The sequence below is a fragment of the Rhincodon typus genome, chromosome 4, assembly GCF_021869965.1.
Source record: "Rhincodon typus isolate 14 chromosome 4, sRhiTyp1.1, whole genome shotgun sequence".
Classification (NCBI taxonomy): domain Eukaryota; kingdom Metazoa; phylum Chordata; class Chondrichthyes; order Orectolobiformes; family Rhincodontidae; genus Rhincodon; species Rhincodon typus.
Genome location: NC_063335.1, coordinates 91,180,262 through 91,186,261, shown reverse-complemented (window position 1 = coordinate 91,186,261; position 6,000 = coordinate 91,180,262).

The following is a 6,000-nucleotide window of genomic DNA, read 5'->3' as shown; positions in this document are numbered from 1 at the left end:
GCAGTGAGCCCAGGAGCAGTGTGGGCAGTGAGTCCCGGAGCAGCACGGGCAGTGAGCCCTGGAGCAGCGTGGGCAGTGAGTCCCAGAGCAGTGTGGGCAGTGAGTCCCAGAGCAGCATGGGCAGTGAGCTCTGGAGCAGCGTGGGCAGTGAATCCCAGAAGCAGTGTGGGCAGTGAGTCCAGGAGCAGCGTGGGCAGTTAGCCCCAGAGCAACATGGGCAGTGAGCCCTGGATCCGCGTGGGCAGTGAGCCCTGGAGCAGCTTGGGCAGTGAGCTCTGGAGCAGCGTGGGCAGTGAGCCCAAGAGCAGTGCGGGCAGTGAGTCCTGGAGCAGCACTGGCAGTGAGTCGCGGAGCAGCGTGGGCTGTGAGTCCCCAGTCATCGCGGGCGGTGAGTCCAGGAGCAGTGTGGGCAGTGTGTCCAGGAGCAGCGTGGGCAGTGAGTCGCAGAGCAGAACGGGCAGTGAGCCCCGGAGCAGCGTGGGCTGTGTGTCCCGGAGCAGCATGGGCAGTGAGTCCCGGAGCAGCATGGGCAGTGAGTCCAGGAGCAGTGTGGGCTGTGAGTCCTGGAGCAGCATGGGCAGTGAGTCCCGGAGCAGCGTGGGCAGTGAGTCCTGGAGCAGTGTGGGCAGTGGGTCCTGGAGCAGCGTGGACAGTGAGTGCCAGAGCAGTGCGGGCAGTGAATCCTGGGGCAGCGCGGGCAGTGAGCCCTGAGAGGAGACTGGCACAGGGGAGGCAGTCCTGGAATCTTACTTGGAGCAGCTGAGTGCTGGTAAGGAGCAGGTTGGAGGCTTCGAGCTGAACAGGGACAGCTGTTGGACTGGGGTCTGGAGCCGGTGGGTCAGACCATGTGTGGAGGCCCTACATTTAGCTGCTGCAATGTAATATTTATTTGAAATGTTTTACCTGACTGTAATGTCAATCCTTTAAGAGTGTCTTATTTCTAACTTGCTTTTTAAACTCTGTAAAGTAATGCAACTACTTTTGCTCCTCTTTTGTATCCAAGATTTGTCCCCAGGTACTTGTACCTAAGGTGGTGCCATAAGAGGCAGATGCTTTAAAACTGTACTCCTACAATGGAGTACATGTGACAATAAAGGATATTCTATTGTAATAAAAGATATTCTATTTTATTTTACTGATTTTTTATTACTCTTTTGTTTTCCCTTTGAGCAAGGCATTAATATTGACCGAGACACTTAGTGAACTTTCCTGCTCTTCTTCAAACTGTATCCTGGAGTTTTTTTCAACCAGAGAGGATGGACATAGCCTTAGTTTAATGTCACTGGTTGAAAGTCAGTACAAGACTACCTCAATGGTGAACTAGAGTGCCGATCCATATCATGTGATCAAGTCTCAAGAGTGGGACTTGACCCATGACCTATTGACTCAAAGTTGAGAGCACCACCACTGACACATGGAGTTCGGTACTTACCATGTACAGGAGTGGCACCAGGGCTATAAAACAGGCTCCGCACTGATCAGCATCATATCTTAGTTGAAGATAACACAGTGTGGAGCTGGAGGAACACAGCAGGTCAGGCAGCATCAGAGGAGCAGGAAAGCTGACGTTTCAGGTTGGGACGCTTTTGAAATTTCTGACTCCAGCATCGGCAGTTCTTACTATCTGATATCTTAGATGAATGTCTTTAGATCCATGGTGCAGAGCAACATAGCAGGATTGCTATAGAAATGGACGCAGTTGGAAGAGAACATTTTGTGCTAAAGCAGAGGCATCCAATTGGATGGGATATGCATAGTGAGGGCAAAATGTAGGGTCCTCAGTTAAAGCCTTTGAACAGCCAAGAAAATGTCTTTTGACTCGACAGTGGGATTTATTGTTTAGCTGCAGTGGAAATTCATAAGGTCACAGTCTTACAGAATTGTTTACTGCAGAAGTTGGCCATTCAGCCCATCATGTTTTCACCAGCTGTCTAAATGCCCATTATGACTTCGTGCCATTCCCGTGGCCTTTTGCCTATGATCCTGCACATTGTTTTTTATTCAAATAATTATTGAATACCAACTTGAATGTTTTGATTGAACCTGCCTCTATTGCTTCCAGGCAGTGCATTCCAAGCCCGATCTACTCGCTATATGAAAATGCTTCTCCTTACAATGCATTTGCTTCTTTCACAAATTATTTTAAACCTGTGCCCTCTTCTTCTGAATCCTATTACAACTAAGAGCTGTTTCCCTCTATCTACTTTGGCCAGGAAACATCTATCGCGCCTTTCCAATGTACCTTCTCTCGGAATGATGAGGAATCCCTTGCTTGCTTACAGATTCATGGTGAGATTGTTCAACTGCACTTGCAGTCCCTGAGTGGCCCTGGGATGGCATGTCATCATCTTCCTGGATCACTAAGTGAAGGCCTTGCTGTCACTGTGTAAATTAAAATAATAATGAACAACGCTTGTAGCTGAGGTTGGTGCAGTAGCCAGCTGTACCACTCAAGATGTCATGAGTCAGACTTTCCATTGTGCACTGCTAATGTGACGTTGCAGGATAATGAAAAAGGAATGTCTTCCAGAGAGCAGCGCTGTATGGAGAGACTAGCAGTACCTCATAAACAAAAACAAGAACATATGGACTTGGCAATGTCATTCGGAAACAATGAGTAACGCAATGTTTGGATTGTGCTAAATCAGCTCTGCAATAACTTGCAGTCCCCAAAGTCAACCAGCCCAGAGTTGTACCTTTATATAGTGAGCCAGACTATAGTATTTGACATGGCAATTACCATGTAACTTGTGGGATTTGTACACTCGTATATTTGATGTTGGTGTGAGTGCTTTTGTTTGCATTTGTGTCTAAAGTGATCTGTTCGTGAATTTCAATGCTATATTTTGTGTGATTACATGCCAATGCTTTTCTATATTAGTACTGCTTGCTTGTGTGTGTATAGGCATGTGTGGTTGTATAACTGTGTGTATATATGCATATGGGTTGTGTATTAGAATATAGTCTGTATTAATGTGAGGGAGTTCATGGGGTTTTGGACAGGCCAAGACAGGATGAGAAGAAGCACAGTTGATGCAAAGCACATTCAGTCACCCAGATTTCTGGCCTCGGGTATTTTAACTCGCAGTTCTTGTACACATTTGATGAGCAGGTCTCCCACCCAATCAGGGCAGGAATCTTATCTACTTTCGGGGGAAATTTCTGACAATTCTGCAGGGATGAAAGAGCCTATTCATCTCTATTTCTCAATCTCTCACAACAACATTTATAGGCATAATGAGTAGGGATGACCGCTGCGACTGATCTCCTTGAGATGGATAGATAACCAAGGCCAGATGAATTGTTTCCCAGGCTGTTAATTGAAGCCACGGAGGGAATGCCAATTGCTCTGAGTATCATTTTACAATTCTAAATAGGTACAGGTAAGATACCAGAGAATTGGAGGTCTACAAACATTGTACCATTACTCTGAAAGGGTATAAGGAATGGGTCATGTGATTATAGTCAGGTCAGTCTGACCTCAGTGATGGGCAGATTATTAGAATCAATCTTGAGAGTGTCACTCATAAAGACCTGAATCAAGGATGGCCAACGTGTTTCTTTAGGAAGGGTCTGAGGAAGTGTCACTGGACCTGAAACGTTAACTCTGTTTTTTCCCTTCACAGATGCTGCCAGACCTGCTGAGCTTTTCCAGCAACTTCTGTTTGTGGTTTCTTCGAAAGAAGGTGTGTTTCACTAACTTAATTGGACTTGTTGGGGAAGTAAGAAGATTGATGAGGTTAGTGCAGTGGATGTTGTCTGCATGGATTTTAGCAAAGCATTTGAGCTGGTCCTATATGGCACACTTGTGAGACAAAATAAAGCCCACGGGATACAAGGAAATGCAGTGAGTTGAATTCAAAATTGGCTCAATGTCAGGAAACAAAGGCTAATGTTCAACAGATGTTGTTGTGAATAGAAAATGGTTTCCAGTGGTGTTCCACGTGGCTTAGTGTTGGGTCCCTTGCTGTTTGTGGTATATATTAATGATTTTAGACTTAAATGTGGGAGGCATGATAGGGGAATCTGCAAATGCCACAAAAATTTCCCGCATAGTTGATAGTGAAGAGGATAGCTGTTAACTGCAGGGCCGGAAAAGTGGAAAATGGAATTCATTCCAGAGAAGTGCGAGGTTATGCATTTGAGGAGAGCAAACAAAGCAAGGGAATACACAATAGATGTGAGGGTGTTGAGAGTGGTAGAGGAAATGAGAAGTCTTGGATTGCATGTTCATAGGTCCCTGTAGGTGGCAGGGCAGCTAGGTAAGGTGGTAAAGAAGGCATAAGTGATGTTTTCTTTCATCGGGTGAAATACTGAATGCAAAAACAGGGAAGTAAAGCTGGAAATATGAAAGATAGTGGCTAGGCTGCAGCTGGGATTTTGTATGCAGTTCTAGTCATCACATTATAGAAACATCATAATTGCTCTGAGAAAGTACAGAAGAGATTTATAAGAATGGTGGAGTGAGGAATAGAGTGAACATTTCAAGTCCAGTATGACTCTTGTTCAGAACTGAAAGGAACTAGAAAATAGTGTTTTTAAAGCTTTTGACAGGGGAGGCTGGGAGGAGGCGTGAGTCGAACAGATTGTGAAGGCACCCAGAGCAAAAGACAAAGGAAGTGATAATGGCAGTGATAATCCACTGACTCTCACAGTTACCTTCACTACGTCTCCTCACACCCTGCTCCTGCAAGGATTCCATTGCAATCTCCCAGTTTTGATGATGCCACCCTTGGAGTGATAAGATCTTTGGAGTGCCTCTGGCATGACCTTTTTTCCTCAACCGAGGATCCTGCCCACCATAGTTAACAAGACCCTCAACTGTGACATACCCATCCTTGCACTTCTGCCTTCACCCCGTCCACTCCCTCCAGAACTATGATGGGGTTCTCCTTGTCCTTACGTTCCATCCCATCACTCTCGAAATTTAAAGGATCATTTTCCACCATCTTTAGCAGGATATCAATACATCTACCCTTCCCCTCCAATGTCAGCATTCCATAGGGACTGTTCCCTCAGTGACACCCTGAGCCAAACTTCTATCACTCTTAATATTTTCTCACCTTCCCATGACACCTTCCCATGCAATCGGAGAACATGTAGCACTTGCCCATTCACCTCCTTCTTCCTCACTGTCAACAGCCCCAAATACGCTGTACAAGTGAAACAGTGTTTTGCTTGTACTTCTTTCAATCTAGTCTACTGTATCCGCTGCATTTGTATCCACTACTCACAATGCAGTCTCCTTTACACTGGTGGGATTAAAGGCAGACTGGGTGACCACTTTGCAGAATACCTCCACTCTATCTGCAGCAATCACCCTGATATTCCAGTTGTTTGTCATTTCAATAAATCACCTTCTTCCCATACTAATATTTTGATCCTAGGCCTACTACACTGTTCCACTGAAGCTCAACATAATCTCAAGCAACAACAATTCATTTTCCACTCATGTACTTTACAGCCTCTAGGACTCAGTATTGAGTATGATCTCTGCACTTGTTTTTCTTACATCCTTCACTGTCCTCAGCAATATCTTACTTGTATCTTGTTGCCTTTGCTCTCAGCTGAATAAGCTGATTTTCTCCTTCTCACAGCTAACATTTACACATATGTTACATGTTTCTCTCCCCTTTTCCACCATTTTCACTGTCTTTGTCTTTTACTCTGGGCCTTCATATACTGTTCCACTTCTTCTTCCTCCTCCTGTCACTGGCATTAAAAAAAAACTTTCTCCAGCTCCTTTCACTTCCGAAGGAGTCACACTGGATTCGAAGTGTTAACTCTGTTCCTCTCTCCACGGATGTTGCCAGATCTGCTGAATTTCTCCTGCCCTTTCTGTTTATATTCCAGATTTCCAGTGTCTGCAGTATTTTGCTTTTGCTTACAAAAATGGTGCCAGACCTTGAAAATTGCACCAATGAGGAAAGGCTGATGGAGTTCTGTGTTATGTTCTTTTAGAATAATTGGTGCTGAGTACTGATGTAATTCTGGTGTATA